Raw genomic sequence first — 17,275 nt, forward strand, 5'->3', positions numbered from 1 at the left:
TCTGATTGAGGGGATCAGGAAAGATTAGTGGGAGAGGTGACATTTACATTAAGCTTTGAAGGATAGAAAAGGTAATGTGTGTGTTCTAGGGAGAGGAAACCCCAGGGGCAATAGCAATCACCTTGGCAATGATTGGCATGTGTGTGTGGCCACGGTGAAGAACTGGGAGGAGATGATCGGTTTGCACTTCAGTGAAACCCTAGGACACCAAAAGTAAACTGGTGTTAGATTGTGACAGTCCTTGAATTTTTAAATGAAGAAATTTTGCTTCATTCTGTTAAAAGGAAAAGGGAGAGGAGAGTCATTGAAGGTTTCTGAACAGTGGTTGATATGATTACCTTGGTGAAATATTAGGGCAGAAATGTGAAAGGAAAAATGAGGTTGACAGACAGTTGGAGGCTGTGGTAATAATCTGTGTGATAGATAATAAAAAGCTTGTCTGGGTGGATAGCAGTAGGGTATCTAGAAAGAGGGCATCTGAAGTATATGAGAGAGGCTTAGATTTGCTGCCAATTTCAATTTATTTTTAAAAATTGAGTAATGTCTAAGCTGATGCTGAGGCTTCTAGCTTGTGTAAGTAGATAAGTTGTAACACCAACCAAGTGCAAATAGACTTAAGCCAATTGGACAGAGCACCTCTCTTAGGCACTTTTATAGACAAGTGTAGTCTCTAACAGTTTGAGGTGATGAAAGTTACACAATAAGGGTAATATGTTAAACTGAAAACAGGTCTTAGAACAAATTCTGCCATGCACTTAGACATTTATTAAATATTTTCTAAGTAGAAGTAAAATGTACATACTATTTGTCTTGTCACATTATTGATGACCCATCTCTTTCTTCTCTTAGGTGACTTACCGCCACTTGCATAAAGTATTCACCTGAGGCACATTAAACAATATCTAAGAGACAAGATGTGGTTACCTTTCATGTGACCGTCAGGAAACCAGGATCCTCTGATCTGGTGGTCCTCTAGGGATTAAGTCTTAAGTGCCTTCTCTAAGAGTACAAGACACAAGATTTGTTAGGTTCTAGATTCTGGGTTCATGCAAAAATGGGAAGTATCATTAAAATATCATCATAATTTGAATATCATTAATTTCACCATCGAGAACTCATTTCTGGCATTCATTTTATTACACAGTAACATCAAATCAGAGATCAACATAGCTAGAAAGCTGTAGAAAATACTTTGCAGTGTGACCTTTCTGGTCTATTGTTAACTCGCTAGCTGACCGCCCTGGAAATGACAATTTCTATTAGGACAACTTACTACCCTAGAATGTACATTAAATAAATGTGCACACATTTGCATAACTATGTTAAAGTATTTTTAAGTAAATTTCATATGTTGTAACACTAAGATCTGGAATGGTTTTTAAGAAGAGGAATGCTTTTGAGGAAAGAAGAGTAATCTGCTTATGTAAATCCTGACATTCTACAAAAATATATAGCTCTGTATAATAGGAGGATGTTTGACCATTAAAAACAATCTTTTTAAAATTCACTTATTCTTTGCTTTTTTTTTTTTTTTTTGCTACCATGTAAAATTCTCTGCCGATAAAAGCGTACAGCAAAAGCTAAAAGCAGTTTTCCATTGACATTTTTTCTTGGGGTCTACATTTGATGAAATTTATTTTCCAAATGAGTAAAAAGGTGAGATCATATCAGGGCAAAGACTGGACAAAGAAACAACACATTCCAACACATATGAATTTTAAGTGTGCTACTTCTCACCGAATTCTGCAGAGAATGGAAGGATACAATACATTTGAAATCAAATTTGATTCAGTGAGACTGAGACTTCCTTAGCTTAAATTCTAAAAAATGCTGTAAGTGGGACATGAAAAATAAATTTTGTTTGTAAAACCATTGTGGCAAAAAACCACAATGGCATAGGCAAGAAAGAGAGAGAGAGAGAGAGAGAGAGAGAGAGAGAGAGAGAGAGAGAGAGAGAGAAAGAAAGAAAGAAAGAAAGAAAGAAAGAAAGAAAGAAAGAAAGAAAGAAAGAAAGAAAGAAAGAAAGAAAGAAAGAAAGAAAGAAAGAAAGAAAGAAAGAAAGAAAGAGCCAACCTGTACCAGGAGCCTCTCTCTGATCTCTCTCTTCCATGCCTCTTGCTAACTTCCCACACTACTACTGCTTGCATGAAGTCTGGATATATAACACAAAGCAGGGTTGTTTATATGTATCTGTAGATAATTTATACATCTATAAATTAAATGCCCCTCATTTGAATTTGGCTATATCTTTACCGGTTCTGCAACATTGTCCATCTTCCTGAACTTCTCTTGGACTCAGTTTCTTAATCTGTAAAAAGGAGATAATTGTGTCTATCATAGACACTATGTAGGAATCAAATGACCTCATGTGTGTGGTGTTTAACAAAGGGCCTGGAGCACAATAAAGTACTCAATGCATGTTAACTGTTGTAATTGCAGTACAATATTGAATGAGACTCAAAATTATTGTGGCATGAGAACTAGCTTCTGCATTTTCTTTGTTGGGTAGAGCCATCAGTTTACCTTGTGGCATGCCTTCTGTGTTTAGGTAAGAGTTGGTTGAATAGTTCTCGCTCTGTAAAGGTAATGCTGACTTCCCTTAAGAAAGGAGGAACCAGGCATTTGGTAGCCTAACAAGGAAAATCCCTCTCAGTTATCCTTGAAATGTAGAAGAGAGTAAAGGTGGGGCCAAGAAGACTCCTGGGAGGAAGAGAGACATCTATTATCTCTGCTGAGGTTCAATATTATCAGAAACTCAGTGATGCACTCCATGATTTCAGTTAGGAACAACAAGGTCCCTGTTAACCTAAAAATAAAAAGCTAACATGAGAGGCCACAAGCATTTATTTGAAACCAAAAAGAATTGCAAATCTGAAAGCACAGATTGAGGCAGAAAACCAGATTCCAAATAATGTCTCAATTACAGGGTGAGGGCAAGGGGTTTTTATGAGAAAAATGAAGGGAATAATTACATGAATAGAAGAAAAAAATCTATTTGTCTTAAGCCGAGTCATTCTTTAGCTATACATGGCTGGTTACTAATTCTGTCTTCAGAAAGAGAGTCTATAAACATCAGTTCTTGTGGTCAGGATGTCTCTTTTTCCTGTTGGCCTTATAAACAATTGTTTATGAGATGATGTTTGGTTTGGCTCCGGCCAAAGGTTATTTTGCCCAGTTCAAAACTTTCAAAGTTTCAAGGAGCAAGTAAACAGTTTCCCTGGAATTATTGCCCTGGCTCCATTTTAAAATGGCTTCACTGAAGAAGTCAACTTTTAATAACCCCAAAGAGGTGTACACCATATGGAAATGGAAATCTAGGCTCAATATCAAGATTAAAATTTTGGGGGGGGCAGGCCTACTTTCAGTCCACTGTGACACTAAGATCAGAGGACTCTCAAGACCCAGGACCCCGCCCACTAAATTATGCTTTGTATAAAGAATGCTCCTGCATAAGAGAATAAACTAGGAGATCTTCACATTGGATATTCAAGAGTAGATCATTTTCCTTGAGTCTATTCCTTTTAAGAGTTATAAATTCTTGAGTGTCATCTCAGCAGTGTGAAACAACCCATGTGACTAAGAGGGACCAATTTCCAACAGCAACCACATGTGACAACGAAGGAATCAATAATGATAATGGACTAGGCAGTCTTGTGAATTCTCTCAAATGCAGATGGAGCTGAGTGGCCCCTGGGATGAACAACAGAAGTGAAAACACTTTGTGGAGGTATTGCTGAATTTGGGTAAGCAAATTTTAAGAGATTAGTTATGAAAATGAAAGGAATAAAGCCATATATCATGTAAAGTCGTCACGTCACTTACATTGAATTTATCTATCCATCCATCCATCCACCCATTCATTTGTTCATCCAGTCAATATATATTTATTGAAAGTGCTATTTAAAACAGAGAGATTTATAAGATGTGATTTTTGAGACACAAAGGGGCTAATGACCCCATTAACCAGACATGTTTCATGGGGCAGCACATGAAAGAATATCATTACATTTAATTTGTTACTACTTTGCCAATGAAACATTGTATACTCAGAAAATCCAATTATCACCTTACCATAGGTGCTGAAATGTTTCACAGCGTATGTTGTGTGTGTGTGTGTGTGTGTGTGCGCGTGCGTGTGTGTGTACAGTTGTTTACAGATTCTTGGAATGATGAAGTACTTATGCCAGTCTTTGCGTGGCTTAGTGTAATGACTCCTGTTTTGGCATGAAAGTTTGTTTTTCAAAACAAAATAAAACAAAAGCTCTATAACACACTACTGTGAGAAGAAAGCCTCCAAAAGCATGTCCTGGTGTCTCCCTGTGCTACTTATGGAGACAATTCAGTGTCAGATTTGGCTCCCATGGAAGCACTGCTTGACTTTTCCTGTGATGACCACAGTTAAGAAGTACCGATGAAGATAGCTTGCATGATCACCAAGTAATGAATATACACCCACTGCCATATCAGTCCCTGTGATTCTAGAATAAATGAATTCCCACCTGTCATGGATTATCAGATATTTCCACATCTGTTCAACAAGGGTAATATTATTAATAGCGCAGTAAAAACAGGACTGCATCTGTGGATCTGCTGTTTTTGTTCCTTTACTAATCTATATTTTGCTTTTTGGTCTCAAGATACTAGAATAAACAAGTACTTTGCATGCAAGAAGACATCTGATCCAATATTCCTTAATTAATGTAATCTTTTTAAAAGCATCCCAATATCATTAGAAAGTCTTTGAGCATCTAGGAAGAATGAGGAAAGAGCTCCCTGCCCTTATTGAAATTCCTATTTATAGCAGCATCTAGCTGAAGTATTTCATTCAGCTGTCAGGAAGGCAAGTATCCCCATAGATTCTGGACAGACTCAAGGCTCACAGAAAGATGGTAGAGAGGGTCAGGTTGACAGATTGTTTTTGCCATCTTAATGAGCACAAATTAACTGATTTTGCTGAAAAGTCCCTCTGAATTATGACAGACAAAACATCTTTCATAACTTGATATGTTTTCAGTGGGCAGCTCCGATTTCTTCATGTAGAGACTGCCTATCCAGCTTGCTTGTTCAAGCTTATTCCTAGTTAATTTTTTGCCATGATGACTCAACCTCAGCAATTCCCTGAGAACACAAATGCAAGTGCTTAGAAAGCAAAGGCAGGCTATGTCATATACATTTTTTTCACCCAGGGTGTCCAATAATAGAGGTTGACATCAACTGCTGAGTACTTTTGTCTACTTGGTTGTGTAATTCCTCTTTTGTGGTGGTGAATGGTTTCTTGTGAGCATTAACAGATGATACACAGGCCTTTACACTTTGTGATCACTTCCCTTTTATTCATCATACACTTCCACAACCCCTTGGTAAAGGTCACTTACCACAATCATAAGTCCATATATATTCTAACTTTGGGTTACTCTTCTTTCCACATAAGGTATATTACCAGGTAAACCAACCCAAAGCACTGCTCACTGGGAAGAATTTCTCTTTTCAATATCTTTCAAGGCCATCCCTGAATAAGCCACAGTAGAGTTACTGTCCACTTTCAGCTGGTACCCATACACTGAAACAAGCTATCCACAAACCAAGCTTGGATTTTTTCCTCTCTACTTGGAACCTGCCAAATGTACATAAGTATTAGCTGAGGGAAGTATACTATTATACTAGAGGTAGATGCTGTCTTATAGGCTGCTGTAACAAAAATACCATAGACTGGGTGTAAACAACAAACATTTATTGCACACATTTCTGGAGGCTAAGAAGTTCAAAGTCAAGGGGCCAGAAGATTTGGTGTCTGGTAAGGGCTGCTTTCAGTGAGTTCATAGCCATTTTCTTTCCAGGCCCTCACATGGTGGAAAGTTCAAGCTTTGAGCTTTTTATTTTCTTATAAGGGCATCTATCTCATCCTGGGGACTCCACTCCCAAAACCTCAACCAAACTTAATTACCTCTTACAGGCTCCACCTTCAAATATCATCACATTGGAGAGTAGGCTTCGATATGAATTTTGGGAGAATACGAACATTCAGTTCACAGCCGATACCATGGGCCCAGGTGTGGGAGTGATCTGGCCTACCTGCTCATGCAGCTTACTTGTGCTCCCTGGTCCTGCCTGTGTTTGATACCAGATGTACTAGTTCCATCATACAATGACTGTTGCTGGGCCTATTTAACCTTATGACTGGAATTGACAGAACCCAGCCTGAAATGAGCAATTGAAATGTATGGTTATGTGATGTGGTGTCCCATCTCTACCAGGGCCTAAAACCACACCAAAAGTCATTTTTCAAAAAGCATGTAATTTTCTGCTGCAGATGGCATGACCTTGCCCCAGAAACCTAGGGGCCTGAGTTGTGATTCTCTTAGTGGGGCATGGCATAAACACTACTCAGCCTTTTTTCTCACCACTGATACTTCCAACTGCTGATCTTACGTCTCAAGTGGTGGCAGACTTGCTTGCCCTTCATCTTGGACCTCCTGCAGAGTCCTCTCTGGCTCTAAGCTTAAATCCACTTAAATCTGTAAGCTTTTCACATTGCCTAGTATATGAACTAAGCTGTATTTCTATACGTGGAATGTAGCCCATTAGGCATTGCACTTTTGTGTGTGTGTTAGGAAGTTCAAGATACACTCATTTGGAAGGGATGTCTTAGTATTTATTCAACCACTGGACCTCTAAAAATTTTATTCATATGTTAGGCCCTGAATTTTCCCTGGGCCCAGAATCTACTTATGGGACCCATATCTCTTACCAAAACCTTCATTTTCTCCTATAGACATAATATCATTGATAAAATGAATCAAGGTAAAGTTCTATGGGATGTCCAGATGATCCAGATTTCTTTGAACTATATTTTGACTAAAGGCAAAAGAGTTATTTTTGGATAAGAGTATAAATAAATATTTTTGTCTGATTTATGTGAATGCAAATGGCTTCTAATACTCTTTTCTGACTGAGATAGAAAAGAATATATTTGTGTTGCTCCAGGAAGGGTGTGCCACTGAGCAAAGTGGCTCTTTGCAGCTGAGGCTGACACTGCGGAGCTGACCACTGTGGTGTCCAGTGATGACATCCCCTGCAGCTAGGCAGCAAGTTCTTTATAGGGGATCTGAGCAGCATGTTTCCTTGTTTACCGCAAGTCATAAGGAGGCTTTTAATTGTTTTTGTTGTTTTTTTGACAACTATTTACAGAACTGAAATTTAAAAAAAAAAAAAGTGAAGCAAAGCAAAAACTGAAACACATGATTACCTTTCTACTTTCTCTGCATTATCTGTGTATGTAAACCCAGACATAGCTGCCTCTTTATTTCCTTATCTTTAGGTTAACGTTTTGAGGAATGGTACATATTTCACTTCATTATATTCATATTCATTTCATATGGAAATCTTCAGCAATCTTTCAGTCCTTGTAAAGATCTGTGATGTGAGAGCCTCTTCTGGGGTCCTTAATCTGGGTGGCCCAACCCACATTTGTTATCATTTCCCTGCTTCCTACAGTGAGCACACAAAATAAGAACTCTAGTTAAAGCAGGGCCCACTTGGTATGTCATCTTCACACAAGCAGCTGGAGAGGGGACCTGGAGAGGGTGAGCTGACCTACAGATACCGCTGTTAAGGCTAAATTCATTTAATCATCTCATTGTATTGATGGAATTTTGATGTCCATTCTTTGTCAGGGTGCTTTTAAAAATATTACTGTATATGTGATATCACTTTCTATTTAAAAATTTTTAGGAGTTTTCCATTATCTTCAGAACAAAGTGCAAAGTCTTCAACATGGTCAACAAGGCCCAAGCATGATCTGACCCCTGCCCACTTCTCCCATCAAAGAGGGGTGCTCAAGATATAGGACGAGCCTTACAAAACAGTAGAGAGCAAGATACACTTTAAACACATGATTACAAGAATAATCACTTAATTATAGTTGTGAGAAGTACCGCCATTACTTCTGTCTTTTTCTGAAAGTAGCTTGCTGTAAAAGCAAGCACAATTTCTCCTGCTGCAGTAAGGCATTAGCCTCTGGCATTATTTAGGGCTTTTTTTTTTTTTTTGGCACATGAACGTTCTTTTATCTGTGGGTTCAGCTTTGTTCAGTCACTGATGTTAGTGACTCCTACCAGAGTCTAGTGGTATTCTTGGAGCTTTATCCTCAACAGTGAGGTCTGTTCTCACAAACCAGCTTTTTGCGGGGGTAAGGTGGGCAGGACTAAGGTACAGCTTGGTCTCTTGTCTGCATACTGGTGTCCACATAACTTGAATGGAGGCCAAGTGACCCACAAAATGCAAACTGGTCAATCCCCTAGCTCTGGCTTTCCCTGTGCTTCTCCTTGGGCCTCTCCCAGGAATGCTTCCTGCTTCAAACTGGTCAGATTCCTCTGGAACCATGACAACACCTTGACAGCTTGAGAGCAGAGTCTGCTCTCACACCTCCCCCCATCTTGGGTCCCTTGAATAAAAAGCATTTTCTGCCACTCTTTGGCCCTTTCAAATGGATGAGCCACACAGGGAAATTAACTTTTGGCCCTAGCTCCTGCTTTCCTCAATGTCCAGATTTATTACTCTGTTTTGGGGGGCTTGGACTATGATGTATATTTAAATCCTTGAGTTTCAAAAAAAGTCTCGTATGCTCTGTCCTTTAGAAAGGACGACAGGGAGTGGGGCTGGGTTGGGGTTGGCGGGGAGTAGGGAAACAGCTTACATTCACAGCCTTGGGGTGAGAGGTGACTGATGATAAAATGCCAAGGAGGCGGAAAGACAGAACATGAGATAAGTCTCTCCTAATATTTTGCTCTCCCCTACGGTCATCAGTCTGTGCTAGATCCCAGGATGGCAAGGCTGGCTTGGATGCTCACACTTAGACCCCACACTATTGATTCACTTAGGGCTGCGTGCCAGTTTTCTCTTCCAGCCCATACAAAACTAATCAAATTAATGGATGCTGCTGCTGGTTCTCATCAAATGCCATTAAAATACAACTCTTTCATGAATAATTCTAAACACTGACTCAAAGCAATTGATTACAAGAGCTACGTATTTCAAATGGGAGGCATAATTGATGTTTTCAATATGTTAATAGGCTTCTGAGGAATTCTGATATAAAAGTTAGAAGAGTACAGCTATAATCACAGTTCATTTGAGTATTAGAGCTTCTGACTAGGGCTTATTTTCCAATTTTGGCTTTCAGAGAACAACATGAAATCTTGTAAACCTGTTTCATCCTCCTTCACTCTGTCCAGTCCTGCTCATGGATTCCCTGAATACTTTAGGTTTGCACTTAAACGGCTACGATCTGCTCACAAAGTTATGTGGAACGGCATCTCAGGCTACATGGTCAGTCATCATGTAATGGCTTGCCCAATCAATCACAGCAGCTCATCCATGCAAATCTGTAGTAGAAGAAACTGAGGAGTCAGGTTAGGATCCAGCACCACTGTCTCAGGACTTAGACTGGTGGACTTCCAGCTGCCACTCTGATATGCTGCTCTTCATCTTAATTGTCTCTCACACTTTGTCCTGGTTTGGCTTTTAGTACCTGTCTTGAGTCTCTCTTGCTTAAGAGTTTTTATACATTTTTCTGGCTCAACTGTATGCTCCCTTTTAATTAAGTTTTTGAAATTTGCTATCCTTACCGCTGATGATGATTAGCTTTATGCTCGACGTGGCTGGGCCATGTATGCCCAAATTAAACATTGTTTCTGGGTAAGTCTGTGAGGGTGCTTCCAGATGAGGGTAGCACTTGATTGGTAGACTGGCCTCTTCCGTGTGGCTGGGTAGAGAACAAAAGTCAGAGAAAGAAGAAATTCCTCCTTTTTTCCTGCCTCACTGATTGATTTGGAACATCTTGTCTCACCTTCTCCTGCCCTTGGATTGGGATTTGTATCATTGGCTCCCTTAGTTCTTAGGCCTTCAGTCTCAGACTGAATTACATCAATGCTTTCCTGGGTTTCCAGATTGTGGAGGCCAGATGTGGGACTTCTTAGCAACCATTGTCTCGTGAACCAATTCCTTGTAATAAATCTTCATATATATGTAGATATCTGTATCTATATCTCCTATGTATCTATATATCTGTATCTATATATCCTATTGGCGCTATTTCTCTGGAGAACCCTTACTATTATATCCCTCATTTCACAATTCCCCATAACAAATGTAACTAATGATCCTGCCTCCCAGCTAACATAAAGGACTTGATTGGCAGAGTCCATTCCCCTACAATTTACCATGGAAGGGATCAGAGACTTTGAGCATATTATTCTACATAAATGAGACAATTCTAAGAACACTACTTTACTCATTAAATAGTTACTCACTCACATTTTATTGAGTAGGAACTATGACAAAAGATAACTAATGTATAATTTCTCCCTCACCTCTAATCATCATTATAGGCAATATCGAGGAGCTCATAATCTAATAGGAGATAAAGACATGTAAACATATAGAGGAAGAGACTGTTAAAGATCCTATAATAGAATAAAGGTAGGTCATGCAGGAACACAGTGGAGGGTCAATTGGTTCTACTTTGGAAGGTGAAGAAAGATGTAATAAAAAAGAGTTGACCTTGGGAGTCATGGTAAAAGGAGAATTACAAACAGAGGACATAAACAAAAGTAGATAGAGTTGGCTCATTAGGGGAGCAGTAAGTAGTTCAATATGACTGGATGATTAGAACCCACTGAGCGTGGAAGAGGAAAGCAGAGAAGCAGAGAGAGTCTTGAGTGCCAGACAGGATTATGTCTTTTATCTGTGAATTTCAAATTGATGTTTGTTAGAGAATCACCTATGGAACTTCTAAAACTCAGCTCAGTTTCAGTTCCAGCCTAAATCCACAGAGTTGGAACTTCTAGGTGTGAGATTTGACTGTGTATATATTTTATAAATGCTCCTCTGACTAGAAATTCCACAAATAGTTTCTTGTCCTTTGTGGGCACAGAACTAGAAGACATTTCCCAGCATCCTCTGCAGTTAGAAAGGCACTGCATCAGAGTCCGGTCAATTGAATGCAAAAAGCAATGTATGCCACTTTTCTTCCCCAAACTTCCTATAGAATCTTTCTCCTCCTCTCTCCTTCCTCACCATACACAGATACACAGAAGACTGAAAGACCCCAGGGAGTCAAGGAACCACTTGTTTGAATATACCTGAATCCTCAAGTCACTAAATGGAAGGCCACCCAGTGGATATCCAATTCAACTGCCACATGAGCAAGAAATGAACTTTCATAGTTAAGCCATTGGGAATTTGGAGTTATACACACCATCACTAAAAAACACTGCTGAGCAATAAGTGACCACTGAAAAAGTTGTCATGTGATAATATTTAGACTCTAGGGTGTTCCAGAAAATGTGGAAATGGATAGCACTAAACAGGGTGAGAGTGGGGAAGATCAGGTAAGATTACACTACAGGTATCCCAGGAAGAGATGAGATTTCTGCATGGCAGTAGGTGATAATGACACAGAATAAGGGATTTAACCTGTGAGACATAAAGAAAATATAATCTATTCCCCCTGAAGACCATTTGGATATATAAATGACAGAGTCTTCCAGTTTTCTATAATATTTGAAGCTCTTAATATTACTCTTCAAATTCAAGGACATTATAATTTGTTCAAAGGTAATTTAATAGTAAGTCCATCATTATCATATCTAAGTGGTAATTGTTAGAGTTGTATTTCTGGTTTTGGGCCATCTCTTTCATCTTATACATTTTGTTTCAGTCAATAGCGGCAATTTTGAAATGCAGATCTTTTCTAGTGTGGTTAGGTTGAGGTCAACTGGACTATCCAGATAAAATAATGTATTCAAAAGAAAAAAAAAACCACAATACTGTTTTAAAATGTTATTCTTTAAAGCACTGTGGCTTGACCGAGGTGTTGCCTCGAATCTATGAAAGACAGATAGCTCTTCCTAAAAGGCAAGGCTGGAGTGACATCCTGTTTTGGAAATGACTCTCTCAACTGCATCCAAATACAGCCAGGAAGATCCTGAAGTGCTGGGGCTCAGGTGTCTGTGGCTGCTCTCGTTTAAATGCTGAAGACCCCAGCATTTTCACTTCTGGCTTTATGAAAGGTGGTGGATTACTGGCACGATGCGAAAGTTCCGATAAGAGAAGCTGGTAAAGAATCACAAAAGAGAGGCAATAATTTAAGAACTCTAGGGCAGAGGAAACCTTGAGGAGTGAGTCTGGCCCTGCAGTTCGAGGGATTATAGCCATTGATTTTAGACAATTTAGCCACTTGCTTTAAACGAGGGGATCTGAACTTCTGTTAAAAGCGAAAAGGGATTATATTGCTGCTTGTAGAGATCAAAGCAACTACTGCACAGAGAGAGAGAAAATTGGGAGCTAAGAGCCTAGCCATGTTCAATGGCCGTGGCAGCCTGGAGCTGCAGGGGAAGGCAAGCAGAGTGGGCTCTGCGAAGCGCTGCACACTGGAGGGGACCGGAGCTCGCGGAGCGGCTCGGCTTGCTGCCATTCAAAGGATGCTTTCACGAGCAGCCTTGCTTGATTCTCTTCAAAACTGTGAGGCGGTCCCATTTTGGGGGATGAGACACTAAAACTCATAGTGTTCAAGGGACACATCTTCAAGACCAGTACTTGTCCTATCACAGTACAGGTTGCTCACCTGGATAAAGATTTTTAAAAACAATACATTTTGGATGGTCCCTTCAAAATGAAGTTGTTTCTAGAGCCCATATTTAAATTATGCCTTCAAAAACTGGCCGTTAGCTAATCGATTATATTAATAACTACTTGTTCCCACCCTGACATTTGCCTGGGGGTATGTCCAAAACATGCCGAGGTCCATTCTTTCCCCTCCCTGAGGAAAGTGAAATCATGAAAGAAACCAGTTCCAATGCTGGAAATTGTATTAGGACAAATATGTGTTGTGGTTTTATAAATGTTGCTTAAATCAGAACACCTGGCAACGAACTGAATGCTTGTGTTACTGAACTCAAAGGGTTTGTTTTGCCTGCTCGTGTCAAGGCCAAAAGAGTCAAGGACAGAAGTTTGCAGCAAAGAAGGTAAGGGATCATTTAAGGAAATGGTGCCAAGCCCGGTGATACAGGTGAGCTAGTGCATAAAGACCTCATTAGCAGATATGGAAGTCGGGTTCATAGACTCTGCCAATTGGCCTGCGCTAAGGTGGGAGGCAGTTGATCACTGCCATCATGATCCGATGTCAGTCACGGCGTGGTTCTATCTGGTTTCCCGGGAATGCTGGTAGGGTCGTTCCGCCTTCCAGTGTGTGGAATTGCAAGATGTTATCTTTAGTTTGACTATTCTTTCTGTGGTCAACAGATCTAAGGCTTTGTTCCTAAGACTGATGCTGACCTAAGGGCTTAATGATTAAGGGTGTGGTCGTGCAGCATGCAGAAGGATAAAGAAAGAAAAGAAGCGAGTGAGCCCAAGGCCAGTTTGAATCAAGGAGAAAGAGAAGAAAAAGTCATTTTAAAGTGAAGATTTTCATGGTTAGGCTTCTGCCATTAATTCAACCTTATCTGCTTGAATCACAGGATGTAACTTGTAAATTACATCCAGACAGCTGTTAGAACCTAGGTTCCTGAGAGAGAAGAATTATTAGACATTAAGCACCTTACGGTTTTACAATTGCTCCTCACCAAAGATCCTGTTTGAAATGAATACTCTAGTTTGGATGGATGTTTATGAGGGATTGTAATTGACAAAAAATGGGACTTTGGAGTCAGACAAACCTTGGTTTAAATCGTAACACTGCATTTGCCACGTTTATTAACTTAATAAACCTCTCTGAGCCTCAGTTTCATCATCTATAAAGTTAACCATATTTACCTTCAGTGATTAATGTGAGAATTAAATGAGATAATTGATATTATTATTAATATGAAATATTATTAATATAAAGATTGAGTGAAGAGCTAGATAGAATGAAAAAATTCTATTAAGGTGAGGAGCATCTCTGAATTGATTTTGTTACTTTAGTTCTCAGTTATAAATTATAGTAGGCCTTCTCAATCATTCAAGCAAGTCTTTAAAAAGCCCGGAAGTACAATGATTCGGTGTTAAGAAACCTAAGACCTTAAGAAAAATTGTGTTGGAGAACAGGGCTAAGAAATAAACCTGTGAAATACATTACATATGTTTCACATTCTCTGAAATAAAATAACTGATACCTCACACTAAAGTTAAAATAATGCTAGTTGTATTTTACACATATTAAATTAGTAACAATACTGTCCAATTTTGTTTCTCACTAAAAATTTTCAGAATGCTTATCACAAAATAGCTGCAAGACACATTTATTATCAAGATGTGAGCTTTTCTATGCTGATGATATGCTTCTACATAGACTTTGCCTCCATGTTTGTTTTCCCCTCAAGAATGTTCCAGTCTCTCTGAATTAAGAGTTGATTTTTGTCTGTATCTCCTCATGTTGTCCACTCCTTTCACACCTACTTCTGTAGTTCCTTTTACCCGTCCCTTGTCTCCTCTCCCAGCTCTCGCCATGCTCCCTGGGGCAAACATAGAGTAACCTAAGCACTAGAATGTTTAAGAAACCAATCAACCAACCTTTTGTGTAACTCCCTCAGCTATGTTGAACATATCTTTTTGAGTCTTCTACCTAACAGTCGGTATGTTGCTCTTATAACTTTATATTGAAGTGCCTTTTACAAAAGCCTAGCTCCCCTCCCTGATGTTTTAGAGCCCGTCCACAGGAAGACTGCCATTTTTCATTTCCAAGACTTCATTACAACAAATTCCACTTGTGCTCCGCCATCTGCCTAACTTTTTCTCACAATTATAAATGTCCACCTCTTTTTCCAATTCTCTTCTATAAGTGACTTGCGAGCTGCAAACACTACATCTAAACCCTCCAGTTGTTCAAATTATAATACAGTTCTAGTCCTAAATGGTAGTAACTGAACTTATGACCTTGATTCTCTTATCTATATTGGTTACCATATTGATGTCATATATTGGTTCATGACCTTATGCACACAGACGTGTTTAAAAATAAAAACCAGGATAAATGAGAACGGTGCCAGTTATCTGTTGCAAAACTAACTGATTTGCTTTCCTGCTCTTAAAGGCAGGGTTAGACAACAGGTTAGAGTTGAGTTCCCAAGGGACAAATCTGGAGGATATCAGGCCAGATAGAGTAGTGAGCCACATCACCGTCTGAGGGGGAAAAGACAATAAAAGCATAATACCCAGATTGTGGTTGCATAACCAAGAGTTTTAATTTAAAATAGTGATCAGTTTGGAGTGAGGACAGATAAGCAATAAGGGAGACACTGAGGCCTGGGCCAAATGTCACATAATACAGATGGATCATGAGCCATCAGTTATAGGGACAGCTAAGGGTGATTTATTAGCGTTATCTTTCTCATATTTCATATTAGGTTGTGTTGGTGACTCACAAGACAGCCCAATAACATGACAGAATTGCTAATAGAGCCCAGTGGTGAGATGTGACAGCAGTATTGACTCCCACCTTCAAATCTGTGTGTCTGTGTTGAAGGACTTCTTTAGATTGTGATGGCAGCCAGTTGTGCTTTTGGACACTACTTGTGAAATCCGATGCTATAAAAGCAAAAGAAGATTTTGTGCTTGGCTGACTCTTAGAGCAAATGGAGAAGAAATAATTCTTAACATTTCTAATAAGATTCACTGGTGATCTTAGATGTGCTAAAAGGCAAGGGAACATGATAAGTAGCCACCATGAGGAAAAGATGAGGTAACTATGGTTATGTAACGTAAATGGGCATGTGTTGATGAGATTTATGTCTAGGCATATATTATCGAGCATAAATTCATAGTGTGTATTTAATTTTTCACTTAAAACACTAATGAAGTACTCTATAATCTAGTATACTAAAATTATGTCATATTAGTACAATTTCTGCACAGCGCAGAAGAAAATACTATAATTACTAAACAGTAGAAATATAATTGTTTATAGTCCTTAAGCATCACTGCAATTAAGGCATCACATTTGTTATGCTTTCTTCAGAATCTGTTAGTGATTTTTAATCTTTTTTTTAAACCCTTCAGTTTTTGTTTACTATACATTTTTTTTAATGCTCTCGATAGTCCAAAAGGTTTGATATTCAAAAAGCTCTGTAGAGTCTTGGTCTATTGGTTTGTGACTCAGAATCTAAGGCTAAACATAAATAAAAGTGATTTTAACTTTGATTTCATCTCATTTTGTAACCTTTAGTTGGTATAAATGCAAATCGATGTACAATATCTAAAAAGGTAGCCAAAAAAGGAAGAAGACTCATGTGTAGATTGTTATATACAATTGGACACTGGAAGCCTTTGAAGATTCAAATCTTGTGACTATTAAAATGCCATCTTTAGAAATTGTCTTATTTGGTACTAAGACTTATGGAAACTTTAAAGATATACATTTTGTATCACCTGATAACTTCTCTTGTCAATCCCTAGAAACACCTAACCATCGTGCTCTAAGGTTTCTTATTTCTTTTCTATTTTTCTTCTGTTAATTAATTTCCTTGTTGGAACACTTTTTCCTTAAATACCCACATAAAGATTCTCAAATAATATTTTCATAAAGACTGCATACTGATAATAGACACCCGCTTTCTATATCAATTTCATTCTATAAGGCAATGACTTTCAAAATAAATACAAATATAGTCCTAGGTGGTATTCTTTTCTTGTCCCAGAGGCAAAAGTTGAATGTTCTCTGCTATGCAAATTTGGTAATGGCCAACATTACCACATGTCAGGGATAACATGGTCAGTTTCTTTGGACAGTATGGTCGATGGGTTACTATAGTGAGCCTGATCTCTGCATTTTTAGTGTCAGAGATATTTATGATTCTAAGTAGCACCATGCATGGCTATTAAAAGTAAAAGAAATAGCAGGGACCTGGTTCCAATTGCTTAGTAAACAATAGTAGAAAGATATTTATTAAAACAGGCTCTCAAGTGACAGATAAATACATAGTTATATTATGCATGCTAAGTTCAGCATGCTGCAAGCTTAAAAGCAGATAGATCAAAACAAGAGAGATTTAAAAAATCATAAAGACAAAATACAGCTATGTCAGTATATGGCAGGAAAGTAATTTTGCTTAAAAGTGATCTCCCCTAACTCCCTCAAGGAACATGTAACCACAATTTATGTAACAAAATTAAAGGCAAGTTGAGAGTGTTCCATTTCTTAACTTGCCTGTCATGGAGTTAAAATTTTTTTTAAAGGGCTATTATTTAACTAAGACACAATTGAATCTCTCTATTATAAACAAAAGATGACATCACATAA

General features: G+C 38.6%; 1 pseudogene; it reads right to left on the minus strand.

Moving 5' to 3' along the window:
- Positions 1 to 12,537, minus strand: part of LOC107196010 — a 42,269-nt pseudogene extending 29,732 nt beyond the window's left edge.
- Between the last annotated feature and the right edge of the window lie 4,738 nt (positions 12,538 to 17,275).

This window comes from Pteropus alecto, unplaced genomic scaffold (genome assembly GCF_000325575.1).
Source record: "Pteropus alecto unplaced genomic scaffold, ASM32557v1 scaffold196, whole genome shotgun sequence".
NCBI classification, from domain to species: Eukaryota; Metazoa; Chordata; class Mammalia; order Chiroptera; family Pteropodidae; genus Pteropus; species Pteropus alecto.